Source organism: Meriones unguiculatus, chromosome 11 (assembly GCF_030254825.1).
Source record: "Meriones unguiculatus strain TT.TT164.6M chromosome 11, Bangor_MerUng_6.1, whole genome shotgun sequence".
Classification (NCBI taxonomy): Eukaryota; Metazoa; Chordata; class Mammalia; order Rodentia; family Muridae; genus Meriones; species Meriones unguiculatus.
The window spans coordinates 50,732,798-50,746,362 of NC_083359.1; the positions used below are offsets into that span (position 1 = coordinate 50,732,798).

Here is a 13,565-nt window from a genome sequence, read left to right on the forward strand (position 1 = left end):
TGAGTGCTGGCATGAATCATAATACAGTCCCTGCACTTGGGAGGTAGAGGAAGGGTAGTCAGGATTTCCAAAACCAAATTTTGTATATTTATACAAAAATATAAAAGAACAAGACAAAGAAAAAAGCTAGGCTATGTGCTGGCTAATTCTATGTCAGCTTCACACACAAACTAGAGTTATCTGAGGAAATCTCAATTGAGAAAATGCCTCTATGAGATCAATTAGTGATCGATCAGTGGGAGAGGGTCCAGCCCATTGTGGGTGGTGCCACCCCGGACCTGGTGGTCCTGGGTGGGTTCTGTAAGAAAGTAGGCTGAGCAAGCCAGTAAGCAGCACCCCTACATTGCTTCTACATCAGCTCCTGCTTCCAGGTTCTTGCCCTGTTTGAGTTCCTGTCCTGACTTCCTTTGATGATAAATAGCAGGATGTAAGCCCAGTACAGCCCTGTAGCCCCAGTAAACTAAAAACTTGCTTTTTAGTCATGATGTTTCATTGCAGCAATAGAAATCCTGACCAGAACAGGTTACAACACCCATAACAGGGAGGTAAGGAGAGGGAGGGGAGGAAGGTACACACACAGCAGGTAAACAACATTTCACAAACACATCACTTGTAGGTGCTATAGTTTTATTCATAACAGGTCATGTTCACCGTGTCTGGACTTTCCTTATGACAAAGGGCTGTAGATGCTGTTCAGGTTCTTCTTGCTTCTACGTAGTGAGGTCCAAATTTCTGTTTTATTCTTCATCTCAAAGATAGCAGAAGTCCTAAAATGGTGGGAATTGTGTGGCCTGCTAGCTCCTTTTCTGGATGTATTTATTTTCCATGGAAATATCAGTCTGTAGTAGGTAAAGCAGGAGCTTCATTCCAAGACCCTGCTGGCATTTGACTGGGCTCCAGGAGCACCACTGAAAAACCATTGTGCCAGTATTACATAGACAGTGGAAGAATGAGAAGTTATTTAATAATGCACCCTGTTATAGCTGTCCACAAATTATGTACTCCTAAGCACTGATAAATTAGAATTGTCATAATTTAAAGCCACTTTAAACATGATAAAGAGTAATAGTACTGCTAATAAAGCCATCCATAGATGTAAAAATAATTACGTTGAGGGTGGAGGTCAGATGATGATGTCAGATGTCTTCCTATGTTGCTTTCCACCTTATATTTTGAGACATGGCCTTTCACTGACCCTAGGGTTTGCTAGTTTGGCTGGTTGTAGAGTGAACTGCTATGACCAGCTTGAAAAAATTATTTTATCCATATCTGTCTATGCCTGATTGTGTGTTTGGGTACCATTTATGTGTAGGAACTTGTGGAGACCAGAAGAGGACAAAAAGTGTAGGAACCTGTGAAGACCAGAAGAGGGCAGATCTCTGCAAAAGCAGTGAGCACTCTTTAACTACTGGGCCATCTCTCCAGCTCCACGCTCAGCTGGATGGGGGGTGGTACAGGGAGGTGGTAGAGGTGCTGAGTTCAAAGTCAGGGCCTCATGCTTCTACAGGAAACACTTTTCTGTTGAGCCATCTTACCAGAAAGCTCTGGCTTCACTGCATAAATATAGTAGCACAGGCTATGGACTTAGAGATGTTCAGAGTAGATGGTGTGGTATGCAGCCAGCTCTGTAGTCATAAATTCTCCTCTATGCTAAGACAGACCTTCAGATTAAGGCAAATTAAAGAATACTGGCCCCACTTAGAAAAATTAAACTATAGGTCTACATGGTGAGGTGAGTCTACATTCTCAGCAGGTGTAGCCGCACCTGGCCTGGGAGACTCCCTGTTATACAGTACAAGATGTCCTCTGAACTGTTAGTAATGCAAAGTAGCTCTGTGGTTGTGACATGGTCACTATCATCTGAGTGTTCGCTAGCATGGTGAGGATGATGGGTATGAGGTACCAAGTGATTGGTAACTGGCAGCAGATGCTGGGCCATGCCTTAGAAGTGTTTCCTTTCAGAGTAAAATGTAGTAGTAGGACTGTACCTGCCAGTGACATGTCATGTGGAAGCAGCGATGGCTCTGGAGCTTGAAGGGCACTCACACAACAGACATTGTTCTTCCACTGTGAGAAGTCAGGACAACCTAAGTCAAAGTCTGGATTCGTCACATGCTGTGTGTCAGCTTTTTGGATAATTTGTTGTTGTTGTTTTACTGTTTTGCTAAATAAAGAATCATTTTCATTTTTAAAACTCTGAAAAACAAAAATCAGAAAGTGAATTTCTGGGTACTGTAGTTTACTTGTCATCTTTTGTTTGGTGGGTGCCACTGCTCTCTGGAGCAGGGTATTTGCAGACTGTGCTCACAGAGCCTGTGCTCCAGTCTTCCCTGGTTACTGAACACTTGCAGGATTAGCAGGGTAATGTGGGTCCAGGTTAGGGTATGCTTATAGAACATGCTGCAGAGAATCCTCTTGTCAGGCTACGAAAAGCTTGGTGTTCATAACATTGCTCTTTTGAGAAGATAAAACATGGTATTTCAGAGGCAACTGAGAGCATTTAGAAGATGAAACTCTTTCCCAAGGGAACCTGAAGTCCATTTTTAGTTGATTCTTAGGGAGAAAAATCCAGAAACAGTATCACTCAAGGAACAGTAAAGAGTAGTTTTCAAATAGATGTTCTTGATCAGTAGGAAGATGTCTGTTATCCTCTGTATGACACAGTTCTTGTACTGAGTCCATAGCACAGAATTCTCTAAAACCAAGAATAAAGAATGTTCTTAAGATGTGTGGTAGCACACATCTGTAATCCAGCCCAGGCAAGGATACACAGCAAGAGCCTGTTGGAAACCAGAAAATACACAAATACATCCCCCCAAAACAGAAATGAAAAGCTATTGGATATAAAAATAAGGAATACTTAAAAGTATGGAATATAAAGTCTTTGATATAACCTCTAAGAATTTACTTGAAAATTTCAGTTGTTATTACTAGTTTCAAAGCTTTCGGTCTAGTCCTTGTGAGCTTTCCACTCCCTTTCCTATTCCAAGCAGGAAGGATTGGAGCCAGCCGGCTCTATTCGTAGAGTGGCTGTTGTGGGTCGGCTGCAGTGCGTATTCCACCGCCTTCCTTCACTTTGTACTTAGTACAATAACTAAGTCTACCCAAGAGAAGACACAACAGCTTTGTAATGTGATCCTGGCCCTGCCGCATGAAGTCCAGCACTTCAACAAGGCCAGACAAGAGGGCATGTACAGTGAATTAGTTTACCTGGCTTAATGAACTGCTTTAGGGCAGGTTTCAGTAGTAATGATTTCAGTATCTAGTGACAGAAATCAGTCATGGTTGAGTTAAACATTCAGGCTTTCTTCAGAGCCAGTCAGTAGACCACTGCACAATCCAGGGAGACCAGTTAGTTCACTTTTCTACCCAATAGTCATTTACTTTTACAGTTGTGTTTATGTAGAATAAAGGTCAAAGGGAAAGCTGTGTTAAAGACAATAACATCAGTCCTTTGCTACAGCAAAAGTTTCAGTATGCTGTTGAAAGAGCTGCAGAATTCAGGCAACTCACTCTTTCTTTTTTTTTTTTTTTTTTTTTTTTTTTTTTTTAATGTGTAGCTAGCTTTGGCCTGCCTGGAACTTGTTATATAGACCAGGTTGGCCTCATTCTGGGATTAAAGGTGTGTACCTCTTTATTTTTAATGGCAGGGTCTGACAAGGTCTTGTGTGTGCCAGGAAGGCCCTCTCTACTGAGCGTTAGCACCAGCTGCTCTAGTTACTTTCTGGTTTACTAACACTGACTGGAATCAACTTGGGGGAGGAAAGGGTTGATTTAGCTTGCACTTTATAGTCCCTCTTTGAGGGAAGCCAGGGCTGTGGCTTAACGTAGGAACAGAAGCAGAGACACAGAGGAATGCCTCTTACAGCTTGCTGTTGAGACTTCCCACTCTGCTTTCTTATACAACCCAGGATCACCTGCCTGGGTGATCCTGCCTGGGTATCTCCCACAGTACGCTGGGCCTACTGTATCAATCAGGAAAATGCCCCACAGACTTGCTCACAGTCCAGCCAGGTTACTTCAGTTTGTGGCAAGTTGACAAAAAGAACCAATCACGCTAACCCATAATCTTTTTAAATTTCCTTTTTATGTTTTTAAAGTAGTGGGGACTGAACCGAGGGCTTCGCATGTGCTGAGCTCCACCACCAAGCCTCTGGCAGTATTCTTGGAAGTGTAATTGACAGCTGCAATGAATTGACCATTCCAAATGTTGGATCAGTTCCAACACACTCATATGCCCATAGTACCACCAACCAGATAAGGAGCATGAATGTATACATCATCCCCCAAGACTTTTGGCTCCACCCCTCTAATCTACCCTCATGGTCCTTTGCCCATTTCTGTGACTTTAGATGCATTGTCCCTGGATTTATATGACAGGATATGTTTGCTGCTTTCATAAGCTGTTTGGATACTGTAGATATGCTGGTACTTTTCCTTTGAGTGCCATCGTGTTGTGTGGGTATACCAACTTTGTGTGTTTGCTTGCTGCTCACACTGTTTGGATGTATTTGTGTACAGTGATCATCTGAACACTCGAATGCTACAAGCACATACTAACACACCTGGGCAGGGAGGGGCAGGCCCTGTGGTAGGCATGAAAGCTGCCAACTGTTTCTGCAGTTGCGTCCTTTTACATTCTGACTATTCAGTGCATAAGAACTAAGTTGCTTCAGGTTGCTGTCAGTGCTTGCGAGGGCCAGACTGTTACTCTTTTAGTCAGTCTAATACAGTTATCTTGCATTGTGGTTTTAATTTGAATTTTCTCAATAGCTAAAGGTTGAACATATTTTCTTGTGCTTGTCATTCTTTGATAAAGTGTCATAGATCTTAGATGTTTACTTATTGGGTAGTTTCCTTATTTTTGAGAGTTGTAGATTTGTATCTAATTTTTAATCAGATTTATGATTTGAGCTATTTTATCCCAGTTTGTGATCTGTCTTTATATTCTCCCAGCAGTGTTTTGGAAAAAATAGATGTTCTGACTTCAGTGAGTAAAGTTTATCAATTGGTTCCTTCAAGCCTTGTGCTTTTAGTGTCACGTCTAAGAAGTGTTTATGAAATCCAAGGCTACAGAGCTTACCTCCAGTTCCTTGGAGAAAGTTTATAGTTTGAAGTATTTCATGTCTTTACAGATGGCTTGGTTGCTTGATTGGTCTGTAGTGGTAGGCTTCATGCATATTGAACAGGTACTGTATCACTGATCATAACCCCAGACCGTAGCTAATATTTGTATAAGATGTGAATCAAAGTTCACTTTTTTTTTTTTAACATGGATATTTACTTGTTCTAGCACCATATATTAAAATGACCTGTGTGTGTGTGGTATTTGTTTTCCATTTTTTTTGTCTTCCACTGGCTTTTACTCTGTAACCCAGACTGGCCTCATATTTGGTTAATCCTCCTGCCTCAGCCTTCAGAGTGTTGTGATGACAGCTCTGAGGGATCACATTGAACTTGGTCTTCTTCCAACAGTCTCAGTATCACATTGTCTTCCTTGCTATGGCTTCATCATCTTGATCTTGCAGGTTTGTCCTGCATAGTTCTTTGGCCCTCCTAGGTCCTTTGCATATGCATCTAAGGTTTAGTTTAGTTTCTGCATTTATTCAGAATGCCTCCTGTCATCTTAATTGAAATAATGAATCTGAATGTCAGCTTGAATAAAGCTTGCTTAATACTGATTATTTTCTGAACATATTTTTCTCCATTTTGTTTAGTTTATTTTCTCTCAGCAATGCTATAAAGTATAAATATTAGACAGTTTTTTTCAGGTATTATACTAAATGAATCAGTTTTTACATATTGTACTAAATGTTTTATTTTTAGTGATTATAAATGATGTTCTTAGAATCTCAATAGATGGGTGCAAATTGCCAACATGGAGATTTGGTTCCAGTTTTTACATCTGGCAACCTTGCTGAGCTCCCTTGTTAGTAGCTTGCTTGTAGGTTTCATTGGAATTTTCCTTTTGCTGGCACTGGGGCTCTAGCCTAGGACTTTGCTATACATTCGTTCTTCATTGGCTTTTGTGTATAGACACTGTTGTAAAGGTACCATCCTCCCAGTCAGGTCTTTATGAGGCCAGTTGTGCATATTTGATGGAGTGAGTCACCACAGAGCCTGTGGACTGAGGACATTCCCTCCCAGGACTAGGAATTAAGAGGGTCAATAGACCCTTGTTATTGGCCTCTCCTCCCAGCCAGTTGAATGTAATGGAACTGCTCTGCTTGCATGTGGCCTCTAGGCATTGGGGAGGGGCTAGAGTATGTAAGCTAGGGAAGACAAGGAAAAGGGGCCTTCATCCATGCTGGGTGCAGACCTTCCCGTCTGCTTTGGAGTCCCTGTCTATTCCTGTCTGTAACTCCTACCCATGCTCTACAGGTTAGCCCAATCAGCTGATTGGTTCCCAGAGTGAACTGTGGTGTTGCACTTTGGTTTGTCATTGGACTAATAGGAGGAGGATGTATATGTTGTTTTACATCTCCCCAAGGGAAGGAATTTTGGAACACTACTCCACCGTCATTATAAATCAGAGAAAGCATAACTTTTCCTAACTTGAATGCCTTACTGAACTGAGCAGAACCTCTGGTGTGATGTTAGATCAAACTGAGAGTGTGGACATCTATGCCTTGTTCCTTGATCTTAAGGAAGCATTCTGCATTTTACTAAGTGTGGTGGGAACAGTAGGGTTCTGTGGGTCCCTTTATCAAGTTGAGTCCTTACATTCTTGCTGTGTATTGCTTTTAGCTAAGATGCATGTTAGATTGCATTGTAAGTGCTCTGCATCTGCTAAGGTCATCATATGGTTGGGTTGGGTTGTTTCTCTTAGCTTGTTAGTGTCGAGAATTATATTACATTCCAGATGTAACCAACTTAGCATCAGCATTGTTTGGTCACGATGTATAACTTTTTAATATACTATTTGGTTTACTTTGTTAAAAATCTGTTTATGAGGTTTTTTAAATTTTTATTTATTTTACATCCTGATTGCAATTTCCCCTCCCTCCTCTCCTTCCAGTCCCTTCCTTCCAACTCCTCCTCCCTTTTTCTTCAGAAAGGGACCAGCCTTGATGGATATCAGCCAGCCATGGCACATCAAGTTGCAGTAAGACTAGGCTCCTCCTCTTTTAGTAAAGGTAGACAAAGTAACCGAGTAGGGGAAAGGATCCCAATAGCAGGCAACAGAGTCAGAGCCAGCCCCTTCTCTCACTGTTAGGAGTCCCATAGGAAGACCTAGCTACACAACTGTAACATATGTGTAGAGGGCCTAGGTCTGTCCCACGTAGGCTCCCTGGTTGGTGGTTCAGTCTTTTTGAGCACCTCAGGTTAGTTGATTTTTGTGGTCTCTTTGACCCTTCTGGTTCCTACAATCCTTCCCCTGCCATGTCTGCGGGATTCTCCCGGCTCCGCCATTATAATGTTTGGCTGTGGATCTTAGCATATGTTTCAATCAGTTGCTGGGTGAAGACTTTCTGATGACAATTCAGCTAGATGCCAATCTATGAGGATAGCAGAATATCATTAGAAATAATTTCATCTTCCATTTTGTGGGGGGTTGCAGTATCCTGGGTCTCTCTGGGCTATTCAGCCTCTGGTTTCTGGCCTTCTGGCAGTGTCAGGGGTAGGCTCCCTCTCGTGGCATAGGTCTCAAGCTGGACCAGCCATTGCTTGGCTAATCCCACAATTTATGCAGCACATCTTGTTAGCAGGACAAATTGTAGGTCAGAGGTTTTGTGGCTGGGTTGGTGCCCAATCCCTCTACTGAGTCTTGCCTGGTTACAGGAGATGGCTGGTTCAGGCTGCATATCCCCAGTTGCTAAGAGCCTTAGCTAGAGTCACCCTCATAAATACCTGGGAGTTTCCATTGTCCTAGGTTTATAGCTCGTCCCCCAGTTGCCCCCATACACCTTATTCCAGTTGTCTCTCTCAGTACTCTCTCCCTACATCCTCCTCACCTCTGAGCCGTCCTGTTCCCATACCCTCCCCTGACCCCGATCCAGTCACCGCCTCCTATCTACCCATGCTATCTGTTCTGTTTCCCCTTCTCAGTGAGTCACTCATCCTGACACCTTGAGCCCTCCTTGTTACTTAGCTTCTTTGGGTCTGTGGATTGTAGCGTGGTTATCCTATAGTTGATGGTTAATATCCATGTAGGAGTGAGTATATATGTTTGTCTTTCTGGGTCTTTGTTACCTCACTCAGGATGATGTTTTCTAGTTCTGTCTATTTGCCTGCAAATTTCATTTTGTCATTGTTTTTAATAGCAGAGTGGTACTCTATTGTATAAATGTATCACATTTTCTTCACCCATTCTTCAGATGACAGACATCTAGGTTATTTCCAGTTCCTGGTTATTACAAATAAAGCTGCTATGAGCATATTTGAGCAAGTGTCCTTGTGGTAGGATGGAGCGTCCTTTGGTTATATACCCAGGTGTGGTATACCTGGGTCTTCAGGTCGATGGATTTCCAGTTTTCTGAGAAATGGCTATATTGATTTTCAAAGTGGCTATACAAGTTGGTACTCCCACCAGCAATGGAGGAGTGTTCTCCTTGCTCCACATCCTCTCCAGCATGAGCTGTCACTTGTGTCTTTGATTTTAGCTATTCTGACAGGTGTAAGATGGAATCTCAGAGTCATTTTGATTTGATGGCTAAGGATATTGAACATTTTTTAAGAGTGTTTTTCGGCCATTAGAGATTCCTCTGTTGAGAATTCTCTGTTTAGATCTGTACTTCATTTTTTAATTAAATTATTTGTTTTGTTGATGTTTAGTTTAGTTTTTTTAATATATATTTTGTATAACAGCCATCAAATATGGGGTGGATAATTTTTTTTTTCTCATTCTGAAGGCTGCCATTTTGTGTCTTTGACAGTGTCTTTTGCCTTACAAAAGCTTTCGGTTTCATGAGCTCCCATTTATTAATTGTGGACCTTAGAGCCTGAGCTATTGGTGTTCTGGTCAGGAAGTTGTCTCCTATGCCAATGAGTTCCAAACTGTTTCCCATGTTCTATTCTGTCAGGTTCGGTATATCTGGTTTTATGTTGAGGTCTTTGATCCACTTGGACTTGAGTTTTGTGCAGGGTGATAGATTCAGATCTATTTGCATTCTTCTACTTGTAGATGTCCAATTAAACCAGCACCATTTGCTGAAGATGCTGTCTTTTTTTCTATTGTATATTTCTGATTTCTTTATCAAAAATCAGCTGAGCACAGGTGTGTGAATTTACTTCTGGGTCTTTGATTCAATTCCATTAATCACCCTGTCCATTTTTGTGCCAATACCATGTGGCTCTCATTACTATTGCTCTGTAGTACAGCTTGAAGTCAGGGATGATGATACCTCTAGAATTTCTTTTATTGTACAGGATTGCTGTAGCTATCCTGAGCTTTTAGGTGAGTATTGTCCTTTATTGTGAGTATTGTCCTTTCAAGGTCTGTAATGAATAGTGTTGGAATTTTGATGGTAATTGCATTGAGTTTGTAGATTGCTTTTGGCAGAATGGCCATTTCTTACTATGTTAATCCTACTGACCATGAGCATGGGACATTTTGCCATCTTCTGATACCTTCTTCAGTTTCTTTCTTCAGAGACTTGAATTCTTGTCATATAGGTCTTTTACTTTCTTGGTTAGAGTTGCACCAAGATATTTTATATTATTTGTGGCTATTGTGAAGGGTATTGTTTTCCTTATTTCTTTCTCAGCTTGTTTGTCCTCTGTATATGGAAGCCTACTGATTTTTTATTTTTTTAATTCTTTTTAGTTAATTTTGTATCCAGCCACTTTGCTGAAGGTGTTATCAGCTGTAGGCATTCTCTGGTAAAATTTTGAGGTTCCTGTGTATATTATCATGTCATCTGAAAATATTTATACTTTGACTTCTTCCTTTCCAATTTGTATCCCCATGATCTCGTTTAGTTGTTTTATTGCTCTAGCTGAACTTCAAGTACTGTATTGAAGAGATGTCAGAGAATGGGCTTGTCCATTGTCCATGATTTTAGTGAAATTGCTTTGAGTTTCTTTCCATTTAATGTGATGTTGGCTGTTGGCTTACTGTATATTATCTTTATTGTATTTAGGTCTTAGCCTAGACCTAAATACAATAAAGATAATATTGTATCCCTGATCCCTGCAATACTTTTATCATGAAGGGGTGTTGGATTTTGCCAAAGACTTTTTCAGTGTCTAATGAAATGATCATGTGATTTTTTTTTTTCTTTCAGTTTGTTTATATGGTGGATTACTTTGACGTATTTTTATATGTTGAACCATCCCTGCATCTCTGGGATGAAGAACTTGATCATTGAGGGTGATTTGTTTGTTTGTTTTTTATTTTGTTTTTGTTTTTCGAGACAGAGTTTCTCTGTGCAGTAAGAGCTGTGGCTGTCCTGGCTCACTTTTTAGACCAGGCTGTTCTTGAACCCACAGAGATCCTCCTGCCTCTGCCTCCTGAGTGCTGGGATTATAGGCGTGTACCACTATGCCCAGCTCATAGACGATGTTTTTGATGTGTTCTTAGATTCTGTTTGCAAGTATTATATTGAGTTATTTGTGTCAGTGTTCATGAGGGAAATTAGTCTGAAATTCCCTTGAAGTTGAGTCTTAGTGTATAACATAGGTATCAGGCTGATTGTGGCCTCATAAAATGAATATGCCTTATGTTTCTCTTTTATGGAATAATTTGAGGAGTATTGGTATTAGTTCTTTGAAAGTCTGGTAGAATTCTGGTCTAAAACCCACTGGCCCTGGCTTTTTTAATTATATATATTTTTTTTAGTTGGGAGAGTTTGTTTGTTTTTTAAAGATTTTTTTTATTATGTTTGTTTGCATACTAGAATAGGGCACCAGATCTCATTATAGATGGTTATGAGCCACCATATAGTTGCTGGGAATTGAACTCAGAACCTCTTGAAGATGATCTGGTGCTCTTGACCTCTGAGCCATTTCTCCAGATGCTTGTTGGGAGACTTTTAATGACTGTTTCTATTTCCTTAGAGGTTATAGATCTATTTTGATTGTTTATATGATCTTGTTTTAACTTTGGTAAGTGGTATTTATCAGGAAAATTGTCCATTTCTTTTAGATTTCCAATTTTGTGGAGTATAGGTTTTAAAGACCTAATGATTCTTTGGATTTCCTCAGTGTCTGTTATTATGTCCCCTTTTTCATTTCTGAATTTGTTAATTTAGATATTCTTTCTCTGCTTTTAATTAGTTTGGATAAAGGTTTGTCCATCTTGTTGATTATCTCAGAGAACCAGCTCTTGGTTTTTGTTTTGTTTTGTTTTGTTTTGTTTAATATCCTCTTTGTTTCTAATTTATTGATTTCAGCCCTGAGTTTGATTATTTCCTACCATCTACTCTTCTTGGGTATGTTTGATTGTTTTGTTCTAGAGCTTCCAGGTGTTCTGTTTAGTCGCTATTATGAGATCTCCTAATTTCTTTATGAAGGCACTTAGTGCTCTGAACTTTTTCCCTAACAGTGCTTTCATTGTGTCCCGTAAGTTTGGGTGTGTTGCTCATGCATTTTTGTTGAATTCTAGGAAGTCTTTAATTTCTTTCTTTATTTTCTCCTTGACCCAGTGGTCATTCTATAGACAGTTGTTCAGGTTCCATGAGTTTGTAGGTTTTCTGACATTTCTGTTGTTGAAATCCAGCTTTAATCTGTTGTGGTCTGATAGGATAAAGGGGGTTATTTTAATTTTTTTGCTATCTGTTCAGACTTATTTTGTCAGTGAGTACATGGTCAGTTTTGGAGAAGTTTTGGTAAGGTGCTGAGAAGGTATATTATTTTATGTTTGGTCTGTAGATATATGTTAGGTCCATTTGATTCATAATGTCAGTTAATTTCATTATTTCTCTGTTTAGTTTTTTTTTTTTAATCAATGACCTATTCTTTAGTGACAGTGGGGTGTTGAAGTCTCCCACCATTAATGTGCTTGTTTCAATATGTAATTTAAGCTTTAGTAATGTTTCTTTTATGAATGTGAGTGACCTTGTATTTGGGGCATAGATATTCAGAATTGAGGTGTCATCTTGGTGGATTTTTCCTTTGATGAGTATAAAGTGTCCTTCTCCGTCTCTTTTGATTAATTTGTTTTCAGCTCTTTAACTTTGAAGTAATGTTGCTGTTCAGGTATGTTTCTTATATGCAGCAGAATGATGGATCCTGTTTTCATATCCATTCTATTAGCCTGTGTGTTTTTATTGATGAACTAAATCCATTGATGTTGAGAGAAATTAATGACTAATGATTGTTGACTCTGGTTATTTTGATGATGGTAGTGGTAGAGTGTCTGTGTATGTGTGGGGGCTGTGGGGGGGATGAATGTGTTTGTATGTGTATGCTTCCCTTCTTTTGTTTTTGCTGTTGTGGAGTTATTTGTTTTCTGTGTTTTGGGGGGGTTTAGTTAGACTCCTTGGGTTGGAGTTTTCCTTCTAGTATGTTTGTGGATAGATATTGTTTAAATTTGGATTTGTCATGAAATATCTTCTTTTCTCCATCTATAGTGATTGAAAGTTTTGCTAGGTATAGTAGTCTGGAGCATCTGTGGTCTCTTAGGCCATTCTTGCTTTGAGCATCTACATTGAGAAGTCTAATAGGTTTGAGTTTATATGTTATTTGGCCTATTTCCCCAGCAGCTTTTAATATTCTTTCTTTGTTCTGCACATTTAGTGCTTTGGTTATTGTATAGTGGAGAGTGTTCTGTAAGTGTCTTGTTCATTTATAGTTATAGGTCTCTCTCTCTCTTTCTTTCACTCTCTTTTCCTTTTTGTTTTATTTTATTGAGATAGGGTTTCTCTGTGTAGCCTTAGCTGTCCTGGAACTCACTCTGTAGACCAGGCTGGCTTTGAACTCATAGAGATCCTCCTGCCCCAGCTTGTTTTTGATTTTGTTGAAAATATTTTCTGGGTCTTTAAGGTGGGACTCTTTTCCTTCTTCTGTTCCTATAATTCTTAGGTTTGGCCTGTTTATAGTGTTCCAGATTTACTGGATGTTTTATGTCAGGAACTTTTTAGATTTAACACACACACACACACACACACACACACACACACACACACATATATATATATATTTTTACCAATGAATTTATTTCTTCTGTGATGTCTCCAACCCTTGAGATTCTTTCTTCCATCTTTTGTATTCTGTTGATGATGCTTGAATCACCACTGCCTGGCTTTCATTTCTTCTTTAAGGACCTCTATCTTCATAAAGTTGGTTTTAAGGTTGTTTTCTTGTGCAATCAGCTGCATTAGAATATTCAGATGTTACTTGTTATTATTTTATTCAACTTATTTAACTGTCATCTCAGAGGCTTAGTGCATCTGTCTGCTAACCTAGACCTAGTCCTGGAAGTTTCTAGCCTCCATACAATCTGATCTAGGCCTAGAATGTTTTCAGCCTCTGAGACGTACTTCTGAATAAGCTCACCCTTTCCTCTCTTCCTGAATTCTGGCTGGCTGGTTCAACTCAGCTGTCTGGCTCAAAATTCTTCTCAAAGTTGACTTATTCCATCTATCTTCTCTTAGCTTCTGACTGAATTGCTCTGGTTGGCCTCA

General features: G+C 39.9%; 1 protein-coding gene across 5 annotated transcripts in view; it reads left to right on the plus strand.

Annotated features, from left to right (window-relative positions):
• Mrtfb (myocardin related transcription factor B) overlaps positions 1–13,565 on the plus strand; it is a 159,214-nt gene that overhangs the window by 15,911 nt on the left and 129,738 nt on the right. The window contains exon 3 of one of the 5 annotated variants that reach the window (XM_060364204.1): positions 1,313–1,390. The exons of the other annotated variants lie outside the window; for them this stretch is intronic. The gene's annotated coding sequence lies outside the window, so the exon portion shown is untranslated. The remainder of the gene's footprint in view (positions 1–1,312; positions 1,391–13,565) is intronic. 5 annotated transcript variants of the gene reach the window in all.